Source organism: Hippocampus zosterae, chromosome 9 (genome assembly GCF_025434085.1).
Source record: "Hippocampus zosterae strain Florida chromosome 9, ASM2543408v3, whole genome shotgun sequence".
NCBI lineage: Eukaryota > Metazoa > Chordata > Actinopteri > Syngnathiformes > Syngnathidae > Hippocampus > Hippocampus zosterae.
The window spans coordinates 22,097,282-22,111,259 of NC_067459.1; the positions used below are offsets into that span (position 1 = coordinate 22,097,282).

The 13,978-nt window shown below is 44.3% G+C and overlaps 2 protein-coding genes across 4 annotated transcripts in view; both read left to right on the forward strand.

Moving 5' to 3' along the window:
• Window positions 1-13,978, forward strand: part of LOC127607617 (lipopolysaccharide-binding protein-like) — a 143,784-nt gene that overhangs the window by 55,301 nt on the left and 74,505 nt on the right. The gene's annotated exons all lie outside the window — the stretch shown is intronic.
• LOC127607596 (contactin-4-like) overlaps window positions 1-13,978 on the forward strand; it is a 78,349-nt gene that overhangs the window by 42,847 nt on the left and 21,524 nt on the right. The gene's annotated exons all lie outside the window — the stretch shown is intronic.

Below are 13,978 nucleotides of genomic sequence, written 5' to 3' on the forward strand. Positions count from 1 at the left end.
AACACAACGACACACACTTTTTGCCTCCAAGTGACATTCCTTTTCTTTTTCACCGTGAAATCCGTACCGTGAAACCAATGATGTGGCGTATTTGTGCATTTTTTTTTCCCAAGGAAATGCTTTGCTTTTTCCAAGCGTCATCCTGTTTTCAAATCAAATCCTTGCACTTTTTGCACTCCACCCAAGCGGTAGTCGTCACGATGCCTGAAATACGTCATCGTCCCGACGATGCAGCCTTCAAGTTGAAGGCTATTGACCTTGCCGTTGTATAAGGCAGTCCAGCCGCCGAATCCTAAAATGTGTCAACTTTATTTTTTGAGGGGGGGGGGGTTTCGGCTTACATACCCCGTTTTGTGAATTTTACAGTAAATCAAGGAATGACTGACATCTGACAGGACGACTGAGACTTTACGTTTTCATAGGTTGTCATGTTGAACATCATCTGTATTCCTTCATTGTGCTTGCTTGCCACTGCTGAAGGAACGCATGTCAACTTACATTTTTATTCAAAAATTCAAATTTATTAAAAAAAAAATACATTGCATGTAGACATACACCATAAATGACGTACAGTATTATACTCGGGGTGGGCAATTAATTTTTGGAAAGGGAACACGTGTGCGCATAAAAAGCCGAACTTTCAAAATAAAAGCACCACATATTTTACATTTTACGATTCGATATCGTCGGCAACTCGGGCATAAACTAAATGTTCGCAAACCAGTGGTTTGTACAACATAGTACGACAACAAGCTTCCCCAAAAGCTCCCAATGCGCCTCACCGCTCAGCATTCACATTTTTACATGAAAAACCAACACAATCGTAGTTTAATGGCCAATTTAGCCGCTAGATTTTGACCCGCTCACATCAATCAGACTCGTTTCCATGGAAGTATACCTTTTATCACCAACCATTTATTATCAGCCATCTGCTCAAAGCGTTACATTCTTTATTCCAAGGGTGCAGACACACTCGGCTCATTAAAACAAAGTGACAATGAACACATTTCTTCCTCGCCACAGTTCATCTCGTCGCTGTCTTTCAAATGGAAATCGTTTTGTTTTGTTTTGTTTTCAAATCTGGCGGCATAAACAGCGCTGCCCAAGCACGTCATGTTGAACAAATCGCCGCACATGTTGGTTTGCTTTTGGGCATTGTGACATGGTGGACGGTCAGTAAATGATGACTGGTGGCAGTCATCGAATCTAAGACGGCGACAGCAGCAGAGCAGTTTGTGTTTCGCACCAATGCCGTTCCAAAAATGCAGCCTGAAATTACACGCTCGGGCGCCGTCCGTCTTATTGGCGCTCGGTGGTGAAAGCAACGTGGAAAATAGGATGGATCGAGGTGACACATTTTTACCCTTACGGCACTTGCGTCTTTCACCGAAGGAAAGTCAACGGCTTGTTCGCACACAGATCACGCAGCCTCACAAGCAACTCTCTCCCCAAATTGCGAGCGAGACAAGTCATTCCACCAACCTGAACCGTAACTCCCCCAACGGAACCATTTGGAGTCCTTTAATGTGTCTGCGAAAAGACTTTGGCGGCTTGTCGCTCCACAATCATAAAAGTGGACAACCCCACACAGGGGGGGCATTCTTTTGGACGAGATGTTAAAGAGCAAAACGAATGAACATGAATGACAAAGGGTGCTTCACATCTGGATCCAGATCATTTGATTGCGTGCAACCAGCCGATGAAATAAAATCGGGTAAATTCAACGCACCGTTTATTTTTTTTTAATGCACATTTTCCACAAAAATGGGACCGCACGACGAAAAATAATGAATAAAATAATAATATATTTTTTAAAATAATTAATTGAAAATGGGCGGCCCGGTATGTCCAGTGGTTAGCACGTCGGCTTCACAGTGCAGAGGTACCGGGTTCGATTCCAGCTCCGGCCTCCCTGTGTGGAGTTTGCATGTTCTCTCCGGGCCTGCGTGGGTTTTCTCCGGGTGCTCCGGTTTCCTCCCACGTTCCAAAAATATGCATGGCAGGCTGATTGAACACTCTAAATTGTCCCTAGGTGTGAGTGTGAGTGCGAATGGTTGTTCGTCTCTGTGTGCCCTGTAATTGGCTGGCAACCGATTCAGGGTGTCCCCCGCCTACTGCCCGGAGACAGCTGGGATAGGCTCCAGCACCCCCCGCGACCCTAGTGAGGATCAAGCGGCTCGGAAGATGAATGAATGAATGAATGAATAATTGAAAATGATTTTAAAATCGGCTTAGTGGTTGCGAGATCTTCTTTCATTAAAAGATTTCCAAAATCTGGGAATTTTCAGCTTCTCAAGGAGTAAATATTCTCAGCTAGGCAAGCCCTGGAATGGTCACCAGCCGATCAAAAAAGAAAGTATTAATAACCCATCATCATTTGCATAGTGTTCCAAACCCAATTTAGTCAAATAAGCATTTAACCTATTTTCCCTTATCCATCGTTCATCTGGATTTATATGGATGTTTCCACTCGGAGAGGTTGAAATTGGATGATGAAATTTCGGAATTAGGGTGACTGGGGCTTAAACGTGCCTTTGAGACCATTTCACTGAGGATAAGGATAAAAACATGTCATTAGTTCTACTGGAGAGGAATTAATTTTTGACGCTCTGTTATCATGACTATAATGTAAAATGCTGAAACGCACACGCGTGAACATCCAGGATCCTCGTGCATATGCAAATGACCACTTCCAACATTCAGCGCAAACTTCAATTCGTCACCATCTGGTCCTTTCCGATATTTGTGTCGGTCGATTACACACCACCAACATTAAACAACGTTAAACAAATAGAAATGTTTTTTTTTTTTTTAAATACGTACACAAATGACATTTCTGATTAACTCTGAGCGCGATTGATTTAAAATGGTGTCAACTGGAATCCTAATGAGGTGTGCTGGCGACATTAATTCCCGTCAATTATGTTTTATTTTGGCAATGGGTGGACAAAAGTCTTCCCCAACACTGGTTTGATCATTCAGTTAGGAGAGTAAAAAAAAAAATCTATGGCCAGCAGATTTTGGCATTTGGTCTCTTTTGAATGACGTGGCCATGTATCAAAACTATGTTTGATGCTTATGAACGTGGCAGACCTCCAGAAATTAGACCTTTACCAGCAGCTTGTGATTTATCAAAGTGGATGTTACATTGCACCTTCTACAAAGAAAAGAGAGAGAAGATGATGCAGATTATTTACATTTAGAAGTAGAAGCGATGATGTCATGTACATACACACACGCATACCAACCCATGCGCGCGCACACACTACTGGATACTACTACTATTAAATAGCCTAAATAGCCGTTTTGTCCAAGATTAAATTGTGACACCAGTGATTCATTGTAAGTTTGGGTCCAGATTCGATGATTTGGGTGAAACCGCCCGATGTTCCTTTTTCTGATTACTAAAAAATGGAATAAGGTAGAAAGAAACTCAAGAGGGTCAAATCTTTCATTTGACAGTCTTTGAGAGTTTCTGTGTTTCTGTGGCAGAGCCTTGAAAGATTGCCCAAAATGCTCTAAATTGGCTGGCAGTTTTTTTTTTCTGGCTGGCATTGAAAGAAGGGAATCAGGGTCAAGTACACCAGGTTTGAACAACTACATCTATATATTTTTTTTTTCACGCAATAATAACATGACTTAGAAACCATCAAACAGTAAAGTCATCCTGGGGAGATTGTGATGCAGTCCTCAGACGTGTGAGCACATTTGCAGAGCAGCAAAGTGGAAAAACAGCAGGAGGCCGAAGTTGTGCTTGATGGCCTTTTCCCCGCCAAAGCGGCCATCTGTTAACTCAATCCAAAGTGCTAATCAAGTACTTTCACCTTCATGGGGATGCGAAATTGGCGAGACCTTTTTTTTTTAAACATCTGATGAAATTCCAAATTTCACAAATAACTCAGCCATCATGAGGTTCTCGCACGTTCAATCTCGGGGGGAGACGTGACCTGCCCTCTTGTTTGCCATCCGGCCCGAGTGCCTCGTTGCACACGGGGGGTAATCCGATTGCTGTGCCAGCACGCAAGCGTGACTCCACTCGGACAGCCGTGCTCCGTGAGCGCGGAGTCTTGCCAGGCTTTGCATACATCCAAAGCGGTGTTGTTGCTTGTCAAACAAAGTGATGGAAATTTTGCACAGCGGTTTTACTTCTGATGAACCTCCGCTCACCTGTGACGGCTTGGCTGCACGTTCCTCCCTCACCGCATCGTGATAATAATAAAATAATATGAACAGAGAGTCCGCATTTCCCTGGAAGGTGACACAAGTTAATTTGGTGAGAACTGAAGTGTTTGCATGTGACTCTCCTTGCCCCCTTTTTCCTCATTTCATACTATTTCAAATATCCATTAAAGCAGAAAACAAAAGCGTCGGGGTAAATACGGTCATATTTTCGGATTAAATGAGCGTGCTTGCTCTCGATATCGCCGAGATAACAATGCTAGACAGGCGGGAGAGAAAATGGATGGATGGAAGGAGTTTATCGCTCACCACTTAAGTTGGATGGTTGCCATGGCAACTACAGCTGCATTCTTTCTTCTCAAAGCTAGCCGAGGTTCTAAATAAAAGCAAACAAATATTCTGTAGAGGAGTTTTTTAGGCGCATTTGTTTGTTGCGTTCCCTGCTGCGCTTTAGATGTTAAGAAGTATGCCGTTTCTTTGAAATTAGACGCATTTGTGTTTTTAAAATGAAATGTTTTGGGGCGTGAGTGGGTTGGGGGAGGGGGCGGATAGTCAATGCCTCACTCGACACAAGCCGTAGGATTCTTTGAACACAATCGTTTTGCTTTCTCTCCCCGGAAGCAGTGTTTCCCAACCCGAGGCAAATATTTTTGGGAAAAATCTCACCAGTGTCACCGCCAAACACAAATCACAAAAAGTGGATGCGCAGGTCAATTAAGGACCTCCTGCTATGCAATGGGAAAGTGTTGAAGTTTTCCTGCCTGTCACGACATTTCTCTGGCATGAATTGACTCCATTTTATTTTGTCAAGCGGCTGCACGAAATACCATCTGGATCAAGATACATTTTTTTTCAAATACATTCTATATCAAGTTCATAAAATGACTGGAACCAAATGATATTATTGTGCACAGCCAATAAATACCAAAGGGTTTTTTTTTTCCCGCCCCCAGTGTCGATACGTGTGTAACAAACAAAATTATCCCAAATGACTGCAAACTACAGCCACGTTTCACAAGATGAGTCTTAATTTCCATTGACACACAGAGATTCTGCCTGTGCAAGACTTTGAGTTTACACCTGCACACCAACTTGCTAACCCCACATGTGGTGGCAGTGAGCCCCTTTTGTTGAAGATTAATTGCCTTAATGGCGTTCGCACTCCACAGTGGCTCCGGCAGAGGGGGGAACCAGTGTCACCAGTTGAGCAATCCATCTTCACAGCAGCAGCCCTTCCCATTTTCGCTGCAGTGGAGTAATGGGGGCGGGGGGAGGGGGGTGGGGGTCTTATCTAACCCAGACAAACCTACAGGGACACAGTTTAGATGACATCAGCTGGAATAAAGCGGCTGAGAGTGCAAAGCAGGGTCTGGTTTGTAATTGGGCCTTGTCAGCCATAAAGCCCACCAAAAAAAAAAAAAAGTAAGACGCCATTTTGATATGTCACAAGGGGGGAGGGCTAGTGTTGGTTCCCACATCAAAAACCATCAAGTGACTGTCGTGAGGTGCTACAAGGACGTGCCGCAGTCGCAGCTTTTTTTGAAAAGCCTTTCCACGGTTAGCTGGAAAGGCTTCAACCATCAATGTTGACTTATCAATGACGTTTCCCGGAGGAGCTCTTGTGTACACAAAATCGAAATGCTTTCACGTAACGTACTGCAAAAACAAAATTACATCTGAAGTACAAAGTTTGTATGCGTTCTCGCCAAATTGTGTAAGTTACTTTTGACCGAATTTAGAGAAATATGCTTTTCATTGGACTCCGTTCACCATTCACCCGTTTATTATCAAATTATTCATTCATTCATTCATTCATTCATTCATTCATTCATCTTCCTAACCGCTTGATCCTCACTAGGATGGCGGGGGGTGCTGGAGCCCATCCCAGCCGTCTTCGGGCAGTAGGCGGGGGACACCCTGAATCGGTTGCCAGCCAATCGCAGGGCACACATAGACGAACAACCATCCACGCTCACACTCACACCTAGGGACAATTTTAGAGCGTCCAATCAGCCTGCCATGCATGTTTTTGGAATGTGGGAGGAAACCGGAGCACCCGGAGAAAACCCACGCAGGCCCGGGGAGAACATGCAAACTCCACACAGGGAGGCCGGAGCTGGAATCGAACCCGGTACCTCTGCACTGTGAAGCCGACGTGCTAACCACTGGACTACCGGGCCACTATTATCAAATTATATTTTTCTTTTTTTTTCTTTTGCGCTATGAGGCGTTTTGGGCAATAGCACAATTGATAATCCAGTTGATTTAGGACTTGCTGCTTAAATGATAAATTTACACCAAAAGGGGATTTGGGGTGTGAGTCTCAGCTCAACAAATCAGAAAATGATGATCATAAAAAAAATACAATCATAAACATCCAGACCAATTCTTCATATTGGCACGGCGCCTACGGGAGGTGCAGAGCTCCATTGCACCCCGTTGCACATGTCGTTTGAAGCTTCGCTGTTCGCGAAAGCAAAACGACTGAAGTCTCAAGACCGACACGAGGACGCTGGGATCACAGACGTCGCCATCGCAGTTTGCATGAAGCAAAACCCGCGTCAGCTCCAAAGCTGACTTTGACAGTAATCAAGCAACCGCAGTTTTCAAACAGCCCGCAGCCCTTCCATTGGCGAGTGAAACACGTGCCAAAAAATGTCTACATTTCTCATTTAGTCATCTCTCTCGCTTCACTTGCTAAATCCAGCTTCTTTCACCTTAGACAACTGGCCAAAATAAAACCTCTCCTCTCACATGAACACTTTGAGACAGTAATTCATGCCTTTGTCACATCCCGGCTGGATTTACTGCAATGCCTTGTACTTTGGAGTCAGCCAGTCCTCCATTAAGCGCCTTCAGCTGGTCCAGAATGCCGCTGCTCGCCTCTTGACTGGTACTCGTAAGAGGGAGCATATAACTCGCACTCTGGCATCCCTTCACTGGCTCCCCATTCATTTTAGAGTTGTTTTCAAATCTCTGAATAATCTCGCGCCACCTTACCTCTCTGAGCTCATCCGCCCCTACACACCTGAAACCCGGCGCCTCGGGTCTGTGGACCAGTCTTTGTTAGAGGTACCAAGAGCTAAACTGAGGCTCAGAAGGGATCGAGCCTTTTCTGTTGCGGGTCCCTCTCTCTGGAATGACCTCCCACTGAACATTCGGCAAGCCTCCTCGCTGCCCATCTTTAAAGCCCTCCTCAAAACTCACTTGTATTCTTTGGCGTTCGACTCAGCATGATTTGTCCTTGATTTTACTGCTTGGTGCTTTCCACCGCCTTTATTACCGATTCGTATTTCTGTTTATTGTGTATGTTAAATCGCTCCATGTACAGCACTTTGTATGCAGCGATGGCTGTTTGAAAGTGCTCCAGAAATACTCTTGACTTGACTTGACTTGACTTGACTTTTCAGCACCAAATCTCATTCCTCTTCCGGGACGTCTGTGCCCGTTACGGCCAAACCATCGCAGACAGTCCAACTGCACCGACATTCTCTGCTCAATCGATGCAAAAACATGACAGATGACAAAAATGCTCTTTTTTTCCACTTTGCATGTTCATTCATTCATACATCGTCCAAACCGCTTTATCCTCACTCGGGTCGCGCGCGGGGGGGGGGGGGGGGGGGGCGGAGCCTATCCCGGCTGCCTTCGTGCAGTAGGCGGGGGGACACCCCGAATTGGTTGCTAGCCAATCGCAGGGCACACAAAGACGAACAACCATGCACGCCCATAAGTTAATTATTTGAATGATTATAATATCTTTAGGGCGGCCCGGTAGTCCAGTGGTTAGCACGTCGGCTTCACAGTGCAGAGGTACCGGGTTCGATTCCAGCTCCGGCCTCCCTGTGTGGAGTTTGCATGTTCTCCCCGGGCCTGCGTGGGTTTTCTCCGGGTGCTCCGGTTTCCTCCCACATTCCAAAAACATGCGCGGCAGGCTGATTGAACACTCCAAAATTGTCCCTTGGTGTGAGTGTGAGCGTGGTTGGTTGTTCGTCTCTGTGTGCCCTGCGATTGGCTGGCAACCGATTCAGGGTGTCCCCCGACTACTGCCCGGAGACAGCTGGGATAGGCTCCAGCACCCCCCGCGACCCTAGTGAGGATCAAGCGGTGCGGAAGATGAATGAATGAATGAATGAATGAATATAATATCTTTAAATATGTGAGAATTGGAAGTTGCGCACTAAAGTGAAGAGAGGCCAGGATGTCGAGAGAGAAAGAGAGAGAGATCCATTTTCTGTGCCAAATTGGTCGGACGTCATCCTTCGTCATGACCCAGAGGTTCGCCATCCCTCTTGTTGAATGTACATCCCTCTACCCCTGGCAGCGCAAATAGTCATGATGGTCACGTAAAAGATGAAATGTCTTGTCGAGTGATCAGCATTTATGAGGCCATCTGTTCTGCTCGGCGCTCTCCTGAAAGAATCGGTGGCAGGAGAGCAGCAAACTTTGCATTCATTCATTTAAGTACGCCATATTTTGCCCTCTTTCCTTGTTGGTTTTGTCTGATTTGAAGAAAGATTGAAAGGAGACATTATGCATCGCTGCCGCAATTTGCAACATTTCCCAGTAGTCTTCGTTGAAGATGTGTGTAATTCTTTGGTCGAAATACGCAATCCGTCATGAAATGCAGCACACTTAATATCAATTTACAAGACGGGTTGATTTTTTTTGTGCAAATGAGCCACGTCTCATTCCACACTCTGTACTAAGTGGCCAATGTCCTTTGTATTGTATCATTTGTCACCGTGACAACCGAGTACTGCAAGTATATTCTGTATTTCAGATGCTGATCATGCTTTCATTTTATTGCTAATCTTTACTTTCCCTTCGTTGTGCTTACCTTTGGACTTAGACAGGATAGGGCTTCCGTTTAATCCGCTCTTGAAAATGGCAGATCTTCACACAGCCTAGCTGTCTAGTCATGGGTGACGTAACTTGACGTGAGGGTGATATTTGGTGAATTAGCGACGCTCTTATTCCGCAATAATAAAAAAAAATCTTCTCAGAAATACGTCGCCTGGTTCTGTCTCCCCCACGCCATTTGATTATTGAACGGCCTGTTCGGAAATCCAAATACTTGCATCCGAGCAATGAAATGTCAATCCCCTTGGATATCCGACATGCAAATTTTGGATTGGCAGACATGCGACTGGTCAACACTGAAATGTATTCTACGCTGCTGAATAAAATGCCGAATTTGAACGGCCAACCCGTCGCGTCTTGCTAACGCAGGAGGCAGTCCAAAGTGTTCGCTCACTCCTAGCCCGCATGCGGTTCGCATTGTTTATTACACTTAAGTCTTGCTCATCACTTTTTTTTTTCTCCTCATCAAATCTCTAATTGCTTCATCTGGAGTCTAATAGAACATCTGCTCATAAAGTGGAGTCCCGCCTCTCTCTCAGTGGAGGTTTGCAGCGAGGGAGAGAATTGTGAGGCCTAAAACACTGAAAGCGTATGTGTCCAGAAGGACTTGTTCATTACGTCGCATGGAGGAAAAGCTTTACAACCGCCAACGGCTGCCGTGGATCGCTGACTGTAGCTTTTCGATTTTTACCTTTGCCAACAATTCTCCACCTTGGCTGTAGCCACATGGCTCACAAGGTCCCCTGAGTGAAAATGGGAGCAAGCTGAGGATGAGACGAGCTGGCGGGTGCAAACACGCCATCATGGGTGCCCGCAAGCATGCACTTCCATGTTGTAGCAGATTCAAGGGTTTATTCTCTCCCACCCCGCCCCCCAAAAAAAAAAGTCAGCCTCAAAAAAACGAAATGTCCCGTTAGATCCCCTGTAAATCAACAATAACTTTTCTTCTGATGCAAATGTTTGTATTCGCTTACTGTCAAGAGCTATTTTATTGCACATCCTGCTTTAATCGGTGAGCTTTCTCTGCTCATAAAATCAGATGATTAGTTGCAGCTCTTGTAATCATTAAGGAGCGCTTGAGGAGCTAGAGTGTAGTCAAATAATGATCATAAAAATAGATGACAAAAGAGATACATATTTGATTCCTTCTTCTACGCCTTGGAAACGGGGGAGCATATGGATTCGGCATTTGGTGACAGAACCAGATTCAAGATGCAGATCGAGGAATTCATTCACTAGTGTCGCAGTGATTCACAAGCAAAAAAAAAAATGTAATCAAGGCAGGAGCTTGTGACATTTGGCACCCACTTACAGTATATTGTCTAATTAACTCTGCTAATGGAGTAGAGCAGTTTTAATTATTCAACTCCCAAGAAATTGTGTTGAATTTGTTGCTTCCAATTCTGTGGGCACTCTCTGGACTGGTCTCTTCCAGCAATCTCTACACATTCCAGAAAACACAATAAAAACAAAACAGATATATGGGTTGACACTTCCATATATCTAAACATGAACTGTATATATATATATATATATATATATATATATATATATATATATATATATATATATATATATATATATATATATATACACACACACATTCATTCATTTATTCATTCATCTTCCTAACCGCTTGATCCTCACTAGGGTCGCGGGGGGTGCTGGAGCCTATCCCAGCTGTCTCCGTGCAGTAGGCGGGGGACACCCTGAATCGGTTGCCAGCCAATCGCAGGGCACACAGAGACGAACAACCATTCGCACTCACATTCACACCTAAGGACAATTTTGAGTGTTCAATCAGCCTGCCATGCATGTTTTTGGAATGTGGGAGGAAACCGGAGCACCCGGAGAAAACCCACGCAGGCCCGGGGAGAACATGCAAACTCCACACAGGGAGGCCGGAGCTGGAATCGAACCCGGTACCTCTGCACTGTGAAGCCGACGTGCTAACCACTGGACTACCGGGCCGCCCTATACACACACATACAGTGTATATGTATGTATATATATATATATATATATATATATATATATATATATATATATATATATATATATATATATATATATATATATATATATATATATATATATATATATATATATTAAGATTAAGAAAAGATTAAGATTAAGATTAAGATTAAGAAAACCTTTATTAGTCTCGCAATGGAGAAATTCCAGATTCACAGCAGCAAAGTTATGAAAGGAAGAAGTATATATATATATATATATAATATATATATATATATGTATTTATATGTGTGTTTGTGTGTGTGTGTACAGGGTGTACAAATACATTACGAAGTGACATTGTGGTTTGCATTTTGCGGAGTTCTATTCTCGGAACAACATTTTTGGAAGTCTTATGCTGACTGACAAAACTCTTAATCCGGCACATGAGATAAAATGAGTTGCGAGATGTTTGCCGAGATAAGGTCAGTCTGTGTTCCTTGTGCCGCTCGCTAGGATTGTTGTTATCGGAGAGACTTTGGCCCATATCATTTTTCAAAGCGAGAATCCACCAGCGCAGCAAGAGTAATCCATCTTGCTACCGCTGACAATTTCCTGTGGAACCCGGGCATGCTCTTTATTCCTCAAGGAATACCTCGGCACGTAAGAGATGAATATCTGTGAAGCGAGAGAGCAATTTGTGATTAAAAGAATCCTTCGGCAGAACATCCACAAACCCTTTGTGGCCCAGGACGATAAACTGCGCGTCCTTGCGAGGCAATTAGCGGCGCCATCTCAAAATGTTCCGCTGAAGCGAAGTGGGACATTCTCAATGAAGCCTGTGTCATGAAGCTCGACACAACATTTTGCCCTCGATGGTTTGTTTACACTTAAATTAAAAGCTATAGCTTAGATTGATGAGTATTGAGGCTTAACTTTTTTTTTTTTTTTTGCGCAGCGACCACTTTCCAGAATGAATTACCGGTAGTTAAGGTTTAATGAATGGGTGGGGGGCGGATGGGGGGGTAGGGGGGGTTGTAAAAAACATCAGCATTACATAAAGTCGGGGATTATTGCTTGCATGACTCTCCCCAAAGGATTGTTCGAATCAAGCATTCGTATTTGCGGCCTCGGGTGCTGCCGTGCTGTCACAACTGTGGTGTGCGCTGCTCCAAAACAAAGCTCAAGACAGAATCGTTTGCATATCCTTAGAAGTGCGGCGCTCATAAAAGTGAAAGAAGCGGTTCGCTCAAGAAAATGAACAGAACAAGCATGTCGCAAGACCGGTGAAAAAAAAAAAATGGAACCAAAAATACTCCGTGATGAGCCCACCCACTCGGCCGACATCAGCCGGGCTCGACTCCGGCATACCCTCGCGTACGACTCTGGTGTTGGGTTTTCAAAGAGGACAGTTTATGAAGAGGGAATGAATGCAATTATTGATCGTACATAAGCCACTGCTAATGTGGGTAGTGCATTGGGGGAAGGGAGCGGGGGGGGGGCACACTTCATTCTCCCTTTCCTCGCTTTAGTCACTGTCAGACATTTTCAACTGTGGTCACAACGTGGCACATTGTCAAGCATTGACTGACACCTTGATACGGTGTTGCTGCAATGGTCGCTTTATCAATGGTCACCTGCAGATGTTGTGAAAGTGCAAATACAAATAAAAGATGGATAGTCGTGTATTGTAGTGTTTTAATTTTATTTTATTCTTCATTGAACTCTTAATTGGGCTCCTATAAACCAGGTGACCTGTGCTGATTGAACATTTTATACCGCAGCCTCATTGAGTCACCGAAAATGTTTCATGGAAAACGTACGTCACAGTTGATCTTCATCGTTTCCATTTTGTTTTTTAATTGATTGATTTATTTATATGACATCCTCTTTTTTTTAAACGTTAGATTTCTGGTGTTCTGGTGATTTCTGGTAGGTGTCTGGTGGTTATGCTCGCCTCATTCATTGCAGCTAATGATGCGTGTAACAAGGATAAGAGTCATTGGTACAGATGCAGTTCCAGCAAAAATCAATATCAATTACACCTGAATTGAAAAATTGCCTCAAGTCGATGTCCGTATGTCTTCTTTTGTTTTTTTAAACAAGCATCAGGCAATCTCTTTGTTCACCGAAAGTGCAAGAACAGCAAATTCAGCTCCACGCTTGCCAGTAGATATCTAATTGACCTTTGACCTTGATGTAGCAGAATGTGGCATTTGGTTGGATAATAACCTCGCTTGAACCACACACATGGAAGAGACTTTGCCATGTCGCGGTGAGCTGAGCGGACTTCAGCATTTCAGCACTGTGCTACACAGCCGGATTTGATTTATGCCTTTCGCCGGCCTATTTCGCAGCACGCACGATGAGGGGAGACTGCATTTCAGTTGGTCTAAAACAGAGCCATCCCGTTGGTTTTCAAGCGCTCCAACAAATACCGTTGAGTTGAGTTATCTCTGCAGAAAAAAACGAATGATGCATTTTCGTCAACGCGTGAGCACAACGTTTTAATTTTGCAAGCCGTGTGTCCGTGCACTGAAGCCAGGATGTGAATGAAGAAGGTTTTCGCCCGGACTAATGATTTGGCGAATTCACAGACAAGCGTGTGACCATCTTGCTTCCTGTGGTGTCATGGCTGAGTTATTCCACTGATAGAATCTTAACCTCTATTTTCTCGGTTTATTTTCCCTGTTAATTAAGTAGGTGCACACACATGCCCGCACCCTGCGGCCACGCCGCCAGCCAGCCACGGCATATCAAAGTCAATGAGTATTCATCAACAGCCCCGCTCGGAAACGCTCACATTTGTGATTACGCATATTGTTTGCATGTTGAGTCCTTACGAGGGTGCGTCCGTACTTTGCCAAGTCGGTGTGTTTCTGCACCAAGTGAGCAAACATGATTCTGCTATTTGAACAGGCGGCCTGAGAGAGCGCCAAAGTACGCTTTGTTCAAAGCTGTCAACACACAATAGTTGTGCGTT